Genomic DNA, 16,481 nt, shown 5'->3' with positions numbered 1-16,481 from the left:
AGTCCAGCCTTTCCTAAGGAGTGTGGCTGCCTGACAGGAGCACGAAGTTTGGTGCCAATGGTAAGGAGCGAAGTCCTATCTGCCAAAGCCCTTTATTGTTGGCATGAACACTACATTACCAATATCCATGCACTGGGTATATACTGTAGATAAGTTTATTTGCCTCTAATGTTAGAAGAGGGATGTTCGTGTTAACCTGTTAACTGAGCTGGATGTATAAATATGTCAAACGTAAACAATATCAGGAATGGGTAGGACATATGAATACGTCCTGGAAATATATGTTGCGCCCTGAGAGGAAGGGTATATATTTTTTGTAATCTTTATAATTGTTTGTAAAATTTATAATTTTTTAATTTGATGTTTCCATTTTTTGTTGGTATTCTTTTCTATTTTTTTGTAATTTTGTATTTTCCTTTGTGCTTTATATATAAATAAATGGAAAAATATATATCATTTATTTTAATTAAGTATAAACAAAAAATAATAATAATATGAAATTACGTCCTCCGGGCATGATGTACTGACATGTCCTAGTGAAAGAGTATGCGCCCATTACAGGTTGCGTCATTAAAAAAGGAACTCCCCGGTTAACATAAAGCATGAGGACAAAAATGCCTGACAAGCACACACACAGCAGATAGCATAGTGCCACGCATTCAAGGGAGGTGAGGTAAATGATGAGGCAAGAAACTCTGACCTCATTTTCTCCACAGAGAGGAGATGCTTTGTAGTCATTTCCAACAGGTAAACTACATGTGACTCAACCCTGTATGCTCCCCAAGCTTCACCAACCTTTGGGTAAAACTCTTATAATTATTATATGCTGGCATTGGTTCTCGGCAACTCTGCCTACAAGTTCCAACTCATTTCTGTCAGAAATCTGTCAGCATGCACACGGCTTTCGTTTAATGTGATCTCTGATAGGGTTGAAAATCTTCCTGAGCAAATCCTGGCATCTCTTGCTCTCATAGTTTTAGCAAGTTAATTACTCTTCCATAAGATGTGATTTCCTGGGATTCAGTGGGCTGACATTGCTTCATGTTAATTTATTCAAGGCTGAACGGTTACATTGATTAGACAACTCCACAGCACCAGGTCTCAGGGCTTCTGGGGTTGCCCTCTTTGAATTTCAATGAAGCTAATGACAGAGGCGTGAAACTGGTATGTCCTCTGCTGCTGCCTCGGTGGAAAGTTCAATAGACATTTTTAAGGTTCTTGTTAGGAATAGGTTATCTTTGTGCAGGACTCTGAAAAGGACTCTCTTAGTTTCAGCGGTACCAAAGGTTAGGTGGAACAAGCTTATTGTGTGCTGCGACTTACGACCTTTCGGGAGAAGGGTTCTGTGTATAATGAAGAGCATCCCATTAAAAATGGCATTTTGAAGAACGACGGTAGCATGGTGTGCACCTAGCAACTGACACAAGAAAGTGCGGAGGTGAATTACTGACATTTCTGCATGAGCTGCAAACAGAGTGATGTCACATGTGATGTGGAGGCAAACTATAGAACAAGACAAAGCACAGAGAGCTGGAGAAGAAGGGGAGGCTGCTGACTGGGAACCAGCTCATCAGGCCATATTGACAAAGTGTTTCAGCATGGTTACTTCCTTTCTTAGCACTGTTCTTTCATCTCGGATCATGCCTACAAACAATTGGGAACAACTTCTTTTAAACATATTTTTTATTGATTTCAGAAAGGAAGGGAGAGGGAGAAAGTGATAGAAACATCAATGATGAGACAGAATCATTGATCAGCTGCCTCCTGCATAACCCACACTGGGGATCAAGGCAGCAACCCTGACATATGCCCTGACCAGGAATTGAACCGTGACCTCCTGGTTCATAGGCTGACACTCAACTACTGGGCCATGCAGTTTTGATCATCTTTAAACACACTTTTAAAAGTACAGAGAGCTTCAAAACACCATTCCAGAGAAAATTCACTAGTATTTTTGACTCAGAGAACTCTTGAGAGAACAGAAACAATGTCTAAAAAAATACCTAAAGAAATAAGGACTATAATATCTAATGTTCCTTTTCCAGTAGTGGCTTACGGTAATTTTTGCTGTGATTTCCTTCCATTAGCTCAAACCTCAAGCTTTTTTTTAAAATTGCTCTTCTCATCAACCTTGGTTAGTAATGCATTAGAGGAGCAAAGGAAGAAGGAAATTGGTGTCCAGTGTATAGGAAAAGGGAAAGCAGTCAGCAGAAGGAGAAACAGAGAATTTAGCGTAAAAAAATCAGGGCAAGCAATGCCCAGAGAATGTGATGACCAAGAATAATAATAAAAAAAAAAAAAAAAAAAACATTAAGAGGGGCTAAATTTCCTACAATATAAGGGGTAGAGGTTTGAACCATTCTATCAAGATATTCAAGGAAAGGGGGACTGAGAAAGATGAAGAACTTGGGAGTCACTCGTGTACAAATTTCAATCCATCTATTCAGCATGCAATTACTTTTTCTTATAACTTAGCTTTTATTGCAAGCTTTTGGTCTGTGGCGAAAAATTAGTCATACAAATTGCTTGCCAGGAGTTATGTCTGAATTTGAGATGAGAGAGTGAGAAGCTGCATGGTCTCCATCCTTTTTTCATGCAGGCCACAAATGAAGAAGCCCTTGTTCCCTCCCCCTTCCCCACCCCCCCGCCCCCGCCCCCACTTCTTTCATGGAGGGAACCCAGTGCTGTTGCAATGACCCTTCTATCTGGTCCATCTGAGTTGGTCAATGTAGTCCTTTTGCAGATGTGCTACTGCTTCCCTCCCCACAGTGGAACAAGAGTATAAAGAGCTTCTGAGAGGCCAGACACATGTATTCTGGGACTGCATGGCTTTCTGCAGTACAGGCATCCTTCCTTGCCCAGGCCTGGGTTTTTACAACATAAAAGCAATTACTTTGGAAACCCAAAAGTCTTTCTCTGCTTTTCTGTAGCATCAGGACCCATTGAGACAAAGATCAAGAACTGACTGAAAAGTCAGAAAGGCAGGAGGGAAGAAATGGGTGAAAAGAAAGCATGTGACATTTTTTTGTTCATTGCAGTGTTATTTATAATAGCCACGATTTGGAGGCAGCCAAAGCACCTGTCAGTATATGGGTGGGTAGAAATCTTTGCTACATTTACACAATGGAATAATACACCCTGGAAGAAGGAGAAGGAGAAGGAAAAGGAGGAGGAGGAGGAGGAGGAGGAGGAGGAGGAGGAGGAGGAGGAGGAGGAGGAGGGGGGGGAGACGGAGAAAAGGAGGAGGAGGAGGAGGAGGAGGAGGAGGAGGAGGAGGAGGAGGAGGAGGAAGAGGAGGATTTCTTACCTTTGAGACAGCATGGAGAGTATTACTATTTTAAGTGAAATAAACCAGTCAGAGAAAGATAAGTACCATATGATTTCACTTATACGTAAAATCTAATGAACACAATAAACTAACAAACAAAATAGAAACAGTTTCATAGAGACAGAGAACAGACTGACAGCTGTGAGAGGGAAGGGAGGAGGTTAAAGGGCTGGGTGAAAAGACTGAATTGATTAAGAAGAAAACCTCATAGACACAGACAATAGTATGGTGATTACCAGAGGAATAAATGTGATGAAAGGAGATTTGGCTTGGGATGGTGAACACACAATACAATATACAGATGGTACATTATAGAATTGTGCACCTGAAATCTACATAATTTTATTAGCCAATGTCATCCCAATAAATTCAATTTTATAAAAAAGAAGCATGTGACATTAAAAGAAAAAAGTATGCTTTGAGTGACATCACCAAGGTGGCAACATAAGTCATTCGAAACTAACAAATTCATGGACAGGACACCACCAACAAAATCCTAGGACATGGGGGTGAGGTTGAATCACTCCCTACACTGCAGCAATAAGATAAACCACATAAGAGGGGTAATAGGAGCAGCTATACACTGACTACAGTGCCCCTTTCCCAGGTCGGTGCAACCTGAGAGGTCTCCCCTTAGCACACAGTCCTCCAGTGGGAAAAGAGAGCCAGGGGTGGACATTCATCTCTCCAGGTATTGTAGGTCACTTCTTGGGAGTCTCCACTTTGGTCATGCCTCATGGAGGAATCTGTGGGGCTTGATCACTAAAAATCTGATTGTGAGAGGGAGGCAGAGCTTGCAACAACCTGTGCTCAGATCTTGGCAGACCAAGTTCCTACCTGCAGTGCCCAAGTAGTAGTTCCAACCAGTGGGTTTGTGCATCAGCAGAGCCAAGAAAACTGCGGTGCAGGCTGACCAGGACACTCACTCAGTGGGTCACAGGTTAGCCAGGTTTGGTCCTCAAATGAAGAGCTTGCCAGCCCTGAACCAGGTCGATCTCCCCCAGCCAGGTCTACCTCCTCAAGGCAGGGAAACTGAGTCATAGCCCAGCCCACTGATTAGGGCAGCTCCCAGAAAAGCTGACCAGAAAGCCTGGCCAGAACATCTGGATGCTGCTTAGCTCAGCAACGCTGAATCAGAGAGTTTGGCAGGCAGAGCTGATCATCTACAGAACAGAGCCAGTGACACTGGCCAGGAACCTTGGTATGTGAGTTGGCTTTAGTCCAGAACAAAAATAGCAATTTTTGCTTGGGCATGGAGCTATTTCCCTACTCTACCAGGGCATTAAAAACAATAGGGTAAATTCAACCAAAGAGGTGAAAGATTTCTACACTGAAAACTGTAGGATATGGACAAAATAAATTAAAGCAGATACAAATAAATGAAAAGGTATCCCAAGTTCATGGGCTGAAAGAATTAATACTATCTGATTCAATGTAATCTCTGTTAATGATCATGATCTCACTCATATGTGGAATCTAATGAACAAAATAAACTGATGAACAAAATAGATCCAGAGACGTAGAACCATGGAACAAACTGATGAATTTCAGAGGGAAGGTTGGGGTAGTGGTGGTGCAGGGAGAGAGATTAACTGGGGAATTTATATGCATATATGCATAAGGCATGGACAAAGACAATAGTGTGGTGAAGGCTTGGGAGACTGGGGGCGGGCAGGAAGGGGTCAAAGGGAAAAAACACACAAAGAGGATATCTGTAATACTTTCAACAATAAAGATAAAAATTGTTAAAAAGATTCTAATAGTATTCTTTTTACAGAAGTAGAAAAAAACAATCCTAAAATGTATATAAAACAAAAGACCCCAAATAGTCAAAGCAATCTTGAAAAAGAAGAACAAAGCAGGACTCACCACGTTTCCTGATTTCAAACTATAATATAAAGTTATGGTAATCAAAACAGTATGGTTCTGGCATAAAAAAATTTTTAAAAAATTAAAATTAAAAAAAAAGACACAAAGACCAATGGAACAGAATTGAGAGCCCAGAAATAAACCTATTCTTTCAATTAATATTTGACAAGAGAGCCAAGATAGTCAATGGAGAAAGGACAAACTCTTAAATAAATGGTGCTGGGCTTGGCTCCATTTGGGGGCTTAGCCCATCTGGTCTCCAGATGACCTAATAAATTTATAATCCCTTACAAAAAAAATGGTGCTGGGATAATTGGAAATTCACATGTAAAAGATTGAAAGGAGACTCCCATCTTACATCACTCACAAAAAGTAACTCCAAATAGATTGAAGACTTAAATATAAGTCTAGAAACCAAAAACTCTTAGAAGAAAACATAGAAAGAAAGGTCCTTGACATGGGTCTTAGTAATGATTTTTGGGTATGTCACCTAAAGCATAAGCAACAAAATATTATTCAGGATATTCAGAATAACAATATCCTGCCACATGGAAGGACTTTGAGAGTATTATGCTAATAAGTCAGACAGAGAAAGACAAATATTATATGATGTCACTTATATGTGGAATATTTTTAAAAATCCAAAGTCCTAGGGGGGAAAAAAGATAAGATTTGTGGTTACTATGGTCAATTATTTCTTAATAAAAATGGAGAAATTTATTTCTTATTTTTACTATTTTTCCTAAAGGTATGTTCTTATTTATTTTAGAAACAGGGAGAGGGAAAGAGATAGAAACATCAATGATGAGAGATAATTATCAAACGCTTCCTCCTACTCACCCCTACCAGGGATTGAGCCCTTAACCTGAGCATGTACCCTGACTAGGCATAGAACTGTGATCTCCTGGTTCATCGATTGACACTCAACCACTGAGCAACACTGGCTGGGCAAGTTTTATTTTAAATAGTATCCTTTTTTTTTAAGGTAAATATTTTTATTATTTTTAGAGAGAGAAATACCTATTTTTTGTGGTTTTACTCATTTATGCACTCATTGATTGATTCTTTTATGTGCCCTGACCAGGGATCAAATTTGCAACCTTGTCAGGACAATACTCTAACCAACTATTGGTCAGGAAGGAAAATACTTTTCCACTATTAATTAAATAATTATTTTTTTTCTCGCTATACAGAAGGTATCTTGTCATTCCCTATAAGTCTGCTTTTTCCATGACTACTGTAGAAAGCATGCAAAATAGCCAATAGTCTATTAATTGATGGTGTCTGCTCCCTGGCCCATTCTCTAGGTCTTCAAATTTTATTTTCCTGTCTTTAAACATTATAATTCCTGAATAAGCATTTGTTAAAAATAAAATTATTTTGCTAGTTTTAATATTCACTCAACTAAGCCATCAGTTGAACATCCCCTGAGTTCTCCTGGACTGTGAGAGGGCCCAGGCCAGGTTGAGGGGACCCCTTTCTCCCCCAAGTGCACGAATTTAGTGCACCAGGCCTCTAGTATAAATATATTTTTTTCACAGTAAAGTAACTGATTGATTTACTGATTTTTAAAGACATATCCCCCAACTTATTCATTATTTTCTTAAGGGAAACATGCTTTGATTTTAAAATGAAGTTTGGTTTTGATAGTAGAATTCAGTATATTCAAATTTAAAGTCAACTTTGATTGAAAATCTGAAAGAAATTGGTATCATTATTAAGCAAAGTCATGTCAAACGTATTAGGTATGTTTCTATGAAATAGAATGATGGCAGCTTCAAAGACTTTTGGGTTGACGAGGGCTTTAGTGCCCCACTGTGTATTTTGTTGTTGTTTGTTTCTCTCCAATTTTTTTGATATGTAAGATTCTCAGTTTAAAGGGATATTGATACCATCCAGGCTATTAAAGCATGGTTCATGAATTTAAGGAAATGTTCAATATTTTATAGTCAAGAAAAATAGATTTTGTATCTTGACCTTTAAGTTAAGCTTTTCTTTTCAGAACTATATTACCTTGCAAAGTACACAGGGAACTGGAGCCAGCTTGTGACCTTTTGTTAACATACAGTTTTGAGAAATGAGAAAAAGGCATTACATAGATCAGGAATTTTATTACCAAAAAGAATTAGGAGTCCGGGGCAAGTTCTCCTTTTCTTAGAAAGACAGCTAGCCACATAATTTCTGGGGCAGAGGTCATTCTCTTTTGGAGAATGCTGTGAGTAATTCCTGCAGTTGCCATTCCAAAGCCTCCATGTGGGGTGAGAAGCAATTAGTTTGTGGAAGGTGAAGATGGAAAAGGAGGCGAGGAAGTGTTTGACATTTGCTGTCAGGAACATCCAGGAAAGTTGTTCTTATTAGTTAAAGTCAGCTTGCCTAAAATGTAACAAACTAATGCTAATTAAAAATGCTAATAGTGGGTTAAGAGTGTAGCTGTGATTGGGGAAGGAAGTGAAATAGGTGGGGAGAGGTGCAATTTACATATCCATCAAGCCAGGCGACCCTTCCCAGATGGTTTGTGTCAACAGCTGATCCTGTGGGTGTTACATCCAAAACATATCCAGAACCCAACTGCAGCCCCTGTTGTCACCCTGCAACAAGCCATACCACCTGGCCACTTAAGAGATGATTGCAAAGCTGCTTAACTGGCCTTGTGCCTAACTTTGCATGACTTCTTGTTGTTAAAAAACAAAATTCAGTCCTAGACACTTTGGCTCAGTGGAGAGAATGTCAGCCTATGGACTGAATGGTCCAGGATTTGATTTGTTAAGGGCACATACTTTGGTTGTAACTGGCCCTGGTTGGCACTCCTGTGGGAAGCAATCAATCTATGTGTGTGTGTGTGTGTGTGTGTGTGTGTGTGTGTGTCTCTCTCCTCCCCTCCCCCCCACTCCCTTCCACTCTCTCTAAAATCCTTGGGTGAGGATTAATAACAACAACAAAAACACACAAATAAAAGTAAAGAAATAATGATGATTTCTAAAGAAACCAATAAAAAAAAAAATCAACTGAGTAGATTTGAAGATCTAATTGGCTTTATTAAGCAATTCATGAATCTGGCAGCATCCCCTCACCTAGCAACTAGAAGCATGCTGGGAGGGATTGCACAAAATGGAAGGTTTTTATAGGAAAAAAGGTGGGGTTGGGGGGCTATTAACAAAAGAAAGGGTCCTTGGTGGCTCCTCCCCCTCATCTCCTATTGCTCTCCCTAATGCACTTGGCTCCAGCCTCACTGCTGTCTCTTGAGCATGCTCAGTATGCTCACTTCACATCCTTTGCTCTTGCTTGTATCTCTTGCTGAATCAATCTCCATGTATTTGAATGTTTGTTTCCTTATCAATAAGGCCTTTCCTAACCAACCTAGATAGAAGAGCAACCCTCTTCTCCCCACACCCTTCCGACCTCCCTTCCCCTTTATGATCTCTGCTCTTTTTCCAAACCAGGCATCACCATCTGATGCTTTACATCAGTGTTTCCCAACCATCTCTCATGATGAGAATCACCTGGTGGAGTTGTTAAAACACGGATTCCTGAATCCCAACTAAGAAGTGCTAAACTAGAATTTTTGAGAACATATATGTAAAATTGCATACCTAACTTAGTGCTCTGTATATAAAATCTGTCTTAGAGCACTAGTTAAGTATACAATTTTACCTATATGTTCCCAAAAATTCTAGTTTAGCACTTCTTAGTTGGGATTCAGGAATCTGTGTTTTAACAACTCCACCAGGTGATTCTCATCATGAGAGAAGGTTGGGAAACACTGCTTTACATATTTACTTGTTTATTGTATGTTTTCTATTCCTTTTACTATAATGTATGCCCCTTATGGACAAAAGCTTTGTTTGTTTACTACCGTTTCCTCAGCACTTCAAACATTACACAGAGCTGGTGCTCACCAACTGGGAGTGGACCTAAGCTGGCAGTTGGACATCCTTAATGCTGCCACACAGGCGGGAGCAGCTCCTGCCACCATCACTGTGCTCACCAGCCATGGGCTCAGCTTCTGGCTGAGTAGCGCTACTCCTATGAGAGCGCACTAACTACCAGAGGGCAGCTCCTGCATTGAGCATCTGCCCTCTGGTGGTCAATGCGTGTCATAGCGACATGTTGTTCTGCCGTTCATTCAATTTGCATATTAGCCTTTTATTTTGATTTTTATATGACTACTCGAGGCCTGTTGCACAAAGAGATTCATGCAATAGGCCTTTCTTTCCTTGGCTTCCAGCACCGGTTTTCCTCTGGTACCTGGGACCCAGGCCTTCACTCTGGCCAAAGTCTCCTATCTTTGTCTTCGCTGCAGACTCTAGTGTCTGCAGTCTTGTCTTTGCTGAGGCACTGCACTCCTGTAGATCCTTAGCCCCCTGCCCTCACTCTCATAGCAGATGCCCTGCCCTGCCTCACCACTCCACACCTGGAGCAGCTGACGGCCACCATCTTTGGCCTTCTAATTTGCATACTCACTCTGATTGGCTGTGGGTGTAGCAGAGGTATGGTCAATTTAAATATTTGCCTATTAGGTAAGATACATAATAACAACAAAATTGTATAAATAAAATAAACACAAGGGGCAAGATGCATTGTTATGTATCATGTGGAGAATAAATGAATAGAACATATAATCAACCATTACTTTTAGATGGGAGGTCGGGTTTTACTTTACGTGGTTATCTGTTATCTGTTGTGATCCCAATAATAGCACCATGAAATAGGTTAACATTATCTCCATGTTAAAATGAGAATAATCTTCGATGTTATGTTTTTAAATAACTTGGTAACTAGAGCATTCCTAAAAGGTAGTTTTCTAAAACTATGGAAAAAAGGCAAATCACAGATGATTATTTGTGTAATTTGTTAACTCCTACCCTTTCTCAAAAGTAATTTGAAATAACATACAAAATATAGGTTTAAAAGGTTAATATATTGCAATATTATTTCAGTACCATGAAAATAAAATATAAGCACATAAATCATAGTAAGTTCCCAAGTTAGGGGAAAAAAAATTAGCAATGAGTTCCTCAAGGGAAGGCAAGTTTTTATTTTCCGCCTGGAACCAAATTCTCAAATAATGTCTCATATGAGAATTTATATAGGGCACATTAAATAATGTAATAGATGGTGTCAGAAGTAAATGGAGATTTCATATGCCTCTTTCATATGCCACAAAAACAGAACATCCAATCACTACGCAGAGCGGGGAGCGTGTCAAGAAAGGGCAATGCTGATCACCAAGTGCATTGCATCTCAGCCACAGAATCTGACTTCACGACACAGCTTGGAGCCTGCTGAGGCGTCATTATCAATTATTTCCCTGAGATGGTCTTTTATAATAGGTGTTTCTTTCAAAGGTTGGAGAAAGTTTTAAAAAGTTGAAGGAGTTGGGTTTATATTTTTCGGTGAGATCCTAGTAAGCTCCTTTGGGCCTTCCTGGGAGACTGCCTGCTGTAGATAGCATGAGAAGCTTAGCCAGTATTTGAACCCTGAGAGTTCCCACCCCACACCGGCATGAGGCATTGAGCAAAGGTGAAGCAGCTGGACAGACAGGAGTTTCTCAAATGGTCCTTTTTGATTTGTTCTTGGAGAGTTCATACTTAGTGCATGAATAGAAACCCCACTCATAAGAACTAGCAATGCCTACGGACATGGGCAATAGAGTAATGAAGGCCAGGGGGAGGGGGCAGAGAAGAGGACAGGATGGGGGGGAACAATAAAGGTTGGAAGGAGGGGAAGGGTGGGGGGAGTGGGAGAGATGTATAATTCTATCAAAATAAAAAATACATTAAATGAAAGAACTAGCAATGCAATTTTAGTTCAACAATGCTTCATTTTCAGAATGTCTTTATGTTCAAAACCATAAAACTTAGCAAAAATGTTTATAGTAACACAATTAAGAATCAATCTTTTTCTAAAGATTTTTTGGAGGACATGGTTAGGGTTGGTTTAGAAAAAGAATTAGAAAGACGTCCAAGGGTAGAGTAGAGATTTAGGTTATTTTAAAGTCATATTCCAGTTTATTTTATTCCTGTTTTCTAAGATTTATCTCTTGTTTTGAATAAGCTTCATTATTTTCAACTCTATGCTAAAGGGTTCACTGGCATATAGAAGTTTATAAATTCAGACAAAAGGAGATCGGGATTTTAAAAATTTAGGCCGATGATATTGCCCTGTGATTGCCTTTTCCACGTTCTTGAGTAAAAAAACAGACATTTCAACTGAATTGCATGAATTTTACAGGCTGGAGAAAGATGAAGGCAGCAAAACAACAGGAGCTTTGAAATCCCTGAAGCAGTAAAAGACTCGAGTCCTAGGGTTAGCTACTGCCCAAGCCAAAGCTCAAAGGCGTCTAAAGGCGCTTTCTGAAAACCACAGCGCGGTGACGGAGGCATGGCAGCAGCTCAGCACCGCTGAGCAGGGTTTTTCTTCTGCAACAAGACACAATTTTGTATGATCTGCTACCTCTAGAACTCCAGCCAACCGCATTCATTTACCTCAGGAAAAGCTTCCAAACGCAGGCATACCTGGGAGATACTGCGAGTTCGGTTCCAGACCACCACAACAAAGCGAGTGTCGAGATAAAGCAAGTCGTAACCTTTCTGCTGGCGGAGGGTCTTGTGTTCTATTTTTGAAAACTGCCAGCACCTGTGAAGCACAATAAAAAGCACTGCCATCGGATGAGGTCACTGTACTAAGCCCTGTCTTCTGAAAGTAAATATATGTTCACAGTGAGCTTGCTCTTCCTACTATGGGTTGCTTGATTTTTAATTTATTTTTTACCAACAAAGGGACCTGCTAAGCTGAACATGCAAGACCCATAAAGTTCAATCAGACCTCGTTCTTTGCCCTACTGCCCGTTAAACTTATTCTGAGAGCCCATTTCTTTTCCTATCCCTGCACGAAGTTTCTGATAAAGTCCATAACCTCCTCATTCACTGTTAGATGGTAAGAATACTTCCATTCACTTTCAAGCATAAGAATAACAATAAATATTATCTAGCCTAGTGCAATTTTTTAAAAGGCCTGGATTTTATTTAAAGTGAAAGCATCATGCCCCTCCTAGGATAGAGGCAAGCTGGGGACGCTATAAGGAGGGGTTGGAGGGAAGGGAGTGTACTCAACTTCTTTTCTGTTTTCCTACCTTCCTGCCTCTCCTCCCCACTGATTTTCTAACTTTGATTGGGTCCCTCCAGGTTTGGAGCAAAAGAAGAAAGACATGTAAAAGGAAGAGCAAGTATAATCCGGAGCTGGTTTCTTCCAGCAGTTGCCAATGTCTACAGTTCTCTCATTGGGAGGGACGAGCAGTTTTCCTTGGAAGGTATCAGTGAAAACAGCTGACTCCACTTAAAACGATGGCAGCAATAAAGTTTCTCCCAGCGGGCGCCTTCAGCGCCCTCCCCTGTTGCAGAGTCCTCTAGAACAGCATTCAAAGGGGCTCTCTCTTTGGGGACTCACATCTGTTCCACAGCAAACACCCTCCTGCACAGCTGCCCCCATCCTGCCCAGCAGCCCCCAGTTCATCTCTTCTGCATTTCGCTCTGTCCTGCCCCAGGGCCTCCTGCCTTTCCCATGACTTCTATTTCCCTGCAAGCCCTGCGATCCACTCTCCCACAACAGGAATTCAGGAACACTGGTTGGTGCTGTTTCTCTGATCCTCCTGCGCCCCCTTCTGGATCTTCGCTTCCCCGAAGTCTGCAAAACTTGTGTGAGACACCTTCATTCAGAGCACTCCCAGTGGCTTTGCTTTCCTGATGGGACCTTCCCTAGTTTGAGTGGTGCTGAGCATCTGTTATATCCTGGCATTTGTCCCTGAATTTAGCTGCAAATGAAGTGAGCTTTGCCTAGAGTAGGTCCTTTACCCATCCAGAAGTCCAGATGGATGGCCGTCTAAAGTTTCTGCCATGATATCACAATCCAAAGAAAATTCCAGTGGCATCTCTCCTAGTGTGGGAGTTAGATGTATGTAACTGGTCATCTCGTCTGTTCAAGGGACAATATCCTCAATGACAGTAAACCTATCAGGTTAGCTGTCTTCCTGGGAGCACCTCCAGTTACCTCTACAAAGATCAGCTGAACCGTTTCCTAAAGCAGCTGGTTTTCACTGAAAGATCTCTCTCCAGGATTTTTGACAACTTAGTACTTCCTATTAACCCAAGGCACAAATTTGTGCATGGTGGGTGAAGTTATTATTCATCATTACAAAGGTATTTCCTAGATTTCATGTATTGGATTTCAATTATTTCCAACCACTACAGAGCCGTACGACTGTGTGTGGTCTCTAGGTAAGCTGGCCATTCCATAGATTTAGGATGCACATAGCTCCATTTGGAATGGCATCTCCTGCTTCCACTATTTGAAAGGATGTTATTTTGATATTTTGTACTGTGTGATCTGAGAGTCACCTGTATCAGAATTATCTGTCATGCATGGTAAACATGAAGATTTCCATGCTCGAAGATACAGAACCAGAAGGTCTAGCTAGGGCTTGAATGCTAGAAACTACGTACATAATGCAAAAACACCTTGGGCAATTCTTTTTTTTTTAAATATATTTTATTGATTTTTTTACAGAGAGGAAGGGAGAGAGATAGAGAGCTAGAAACGTCGATGAGAGAGAAACATCGACCAGCTGCCTCTTGCACACCCCTTACCAGGGATGTGCCCGCAACCAATGTACATGCCCCTGAGGGGAATCAAACCTGGGACCTTTCAGTCCGCAGACCGACACTCTACCACTGAGCCAAACCGGCTTTGGCTTGGATAATTCTTATCCACAGCAGAGTTTGAGAATCCTGTGGTAGACAATCAGAGAAGTGAAAGCCAGATAAATCACATTTTTCAAAATAATTATATTCTTTTGGATCTTTATTTCTGACTTTTTGCCTGATGGCCCTCTGCTCTCCCTTTCACATCTGAGGTTGACCTTAATAATCAAGAAGCAAAAATTCTGATGAAAGAGGTAGAAGATGGAAAGAAGTGGTAAAAATAAGAATAGCAAAAGCAATATTCCTATTTATAAAGTAGGGTGTTAAAAATGTGTCGCTGATAGGTATTGCAGCAATAAATAAACGCACAAGCATATCATCTAAAGTGATAGAGGTCATCTCAAAGACCTCACAGTAATGAGCAGAAGTATATATTAGCAGGAGTAGCATTAAGCGAGCTAAATCTACAGTATAATTGTTAAATCACAAATAAGTATTATTTTACAAAAGTGCTTAAATATACTTTTCAAGATAAATTTTATTGAACATACTTATACACAGTAAATTCTAAAATTTAGTGTGACTGATATAGAATCTTCCTCCCTCAGGACTTAAAGGATTGGTTCTGGCCAGTCGGACACCCCTTCTGAAAGTCCTAGGACTTTCTTTTCACTTCAGGTCTGTATGTTTTGAAACGTCTGCCTTTGAGATCTTATTATTAGTTATTTTATTGGGGAAATCAGCAAAGGGAAGAGAGGAAGAAAAATGAACAGTTTTTAGAAGGGAAATAAAAGGACCCCCCCACCCCTCCCTGATTCCCACAGTGCGATGACACTGCCCATGTAACACCCATAAACACCCTGTTAGCAATAGCACAGAACATCGCACTTAAATCATTCCATGCCCAATATAGCAGGAGTTGTATGTCCCTGGAACACTGATCGGGTGAAGGCAAGATCTGACCATTGATCATGAGCTTTTATTTTCAGTGAAATTTTCTAGTGTTGCCAGTGACACATGTGTTATGGGAGCTCTATCCCTGAGAGGCTGTGTGTGAAAGATGGACAATTGCCTTAATGTTAATGTAAAACGGGAAGAACGTAAGAGGGGAAACATTTGTTGAGTTCTGACAGTGTGCTCAATATTTTAATACTTTATTTCATTAATTTTCACCCTGTGAAGTAGATATTATTAATTTCACTAATTTATTAGATCATGGAGACTGGTATTCAGAGAGGTTAAGTAGTTTGGCCAAGATCCATTTAGAATGCAGTGAAGTAAGATTCAACACTACATCTGTCTAAAAATCTATTGAGAGCTATGTTACCCTCCAAGCCCTGTCCTTCCATCCGGGCATCTGATATTATATCTAAAACCTACAAAAGAGCTTTAGAGTACAAATATGCGATGGCCAGGATAGTTGTACATAAATGGAGAATTTCCAAGAGTCCTTCTAACTATTGGACTCACATGATCATGGTTATCATTAGTGTTTATGAATGCCAAGGGAAGTTTGGGCTTTGAGTTCTTCATGTTTCAATGAGGACTCAGCCTAAGGCATATAGATATAGCTCTGTGCTGAACTCCATGGACTCCACCAAGGACTAGTAGATAACTGTAAAAGTCCTCCAAATTGATCAATATGCTCATTATATACCTAATAACTCTGGTTAACTTAAAGTTCACATTCACGGATCTGCATTTTCTTAACACACACTCCAATACACATACAAAAATACATATACACAGCTACAAATAAGTGTGGTCAGTCAATGAGAGAGGAAAGAAATATCAAAACTTATTAAATCTAAGATTATAAGCAGAAGAATCGGTTATTTAAAATGGAATATTCATAGTATGGTGAATATTTCTTCTGCCCTACAGTCTTTAATCAAAGAAGACATTCTCCACTCAGTTTTCTAAAAGTTTCAGTCAGCTATTTCCAATGCATTTTTTACAATGAAAATAATTCAAAGTCTCTGTGATAACCAATAACTTTCATTATAACTAACAGCATCTAGCTCTTGCTGTATTTTTATCTACTCCTACCTGCCATACTATACCTTGGGTCCTTTAAAAACAAAAACAAAAAAATAAAAAAAACATGGAATTCTCCTTGGTCCCACTTGGCTAAGTAACAGAATCAAATTCACTGCGTCACAGCAGAATCCAGGTGCAATTTTCTTGTTATCTTGGAAAAGCTCAGACCTTGCTTTCAGATTCAACTTTCTCTTGAACTTGGATGTCTTTTGCCTGGTTTGCTCTTCAGCAAGTTATCATTTCTCTTGCTTTAATGCAAACCCTGCAAAATGCAACGTAGCCGGACTTTTTACTGACTGCGTTTGAACAAAGGTCTGTTTTTACTACCCTGACGAGTAGCTCTATTTATCTTCATGACAGCAAGTTAAATAAGAGCACTATTTTTATACAGAGAAGGGTCCTTTTTTAAAAAAATGAAATATGAGTAATGCTAAATCTACAAAGGATTGGAGAACTTGAGTCCATTTCATTTCTCTGAATTTTAAACAGTAGTCCTCTCACTATTTATAACAGTGGATACTGTCTAAGGGTTTGGGAAGCACTCACTG

At 40.1% G+C, this 16,481-nt stretch overlaps 1 long non-coding RNA gene across 1 annotated transcript in view; it reads right to left on the bottom strand.

The window, feature by feature from the left end:
- Positions 1 to 16,481, bottom strand: part of LOC311622516 — a 251,614-nt gene that overhangs the window by 182,861 nt on the left and 52,272 nt on the right. The gene's annotated exons all lie outside the window — the stretch shown is intronic.

Source organism: Pipistrellus hanaki, assembly GCF_964339955.1.
Source record: "Pipistrellus hanaki genome assembly, chromosome: 5".
Lineage (NCBI taxonomy): Eukaryota > Metazoa > Chordata > Mammalia > Chiroptera > Vespertilionidae > Pipistrellus > Pipistrellus hanaki.
Note: the sequence above shows the minus strand (reverse complement) of the source record. Positions and strands in the feature narration are given on the sequence as shown.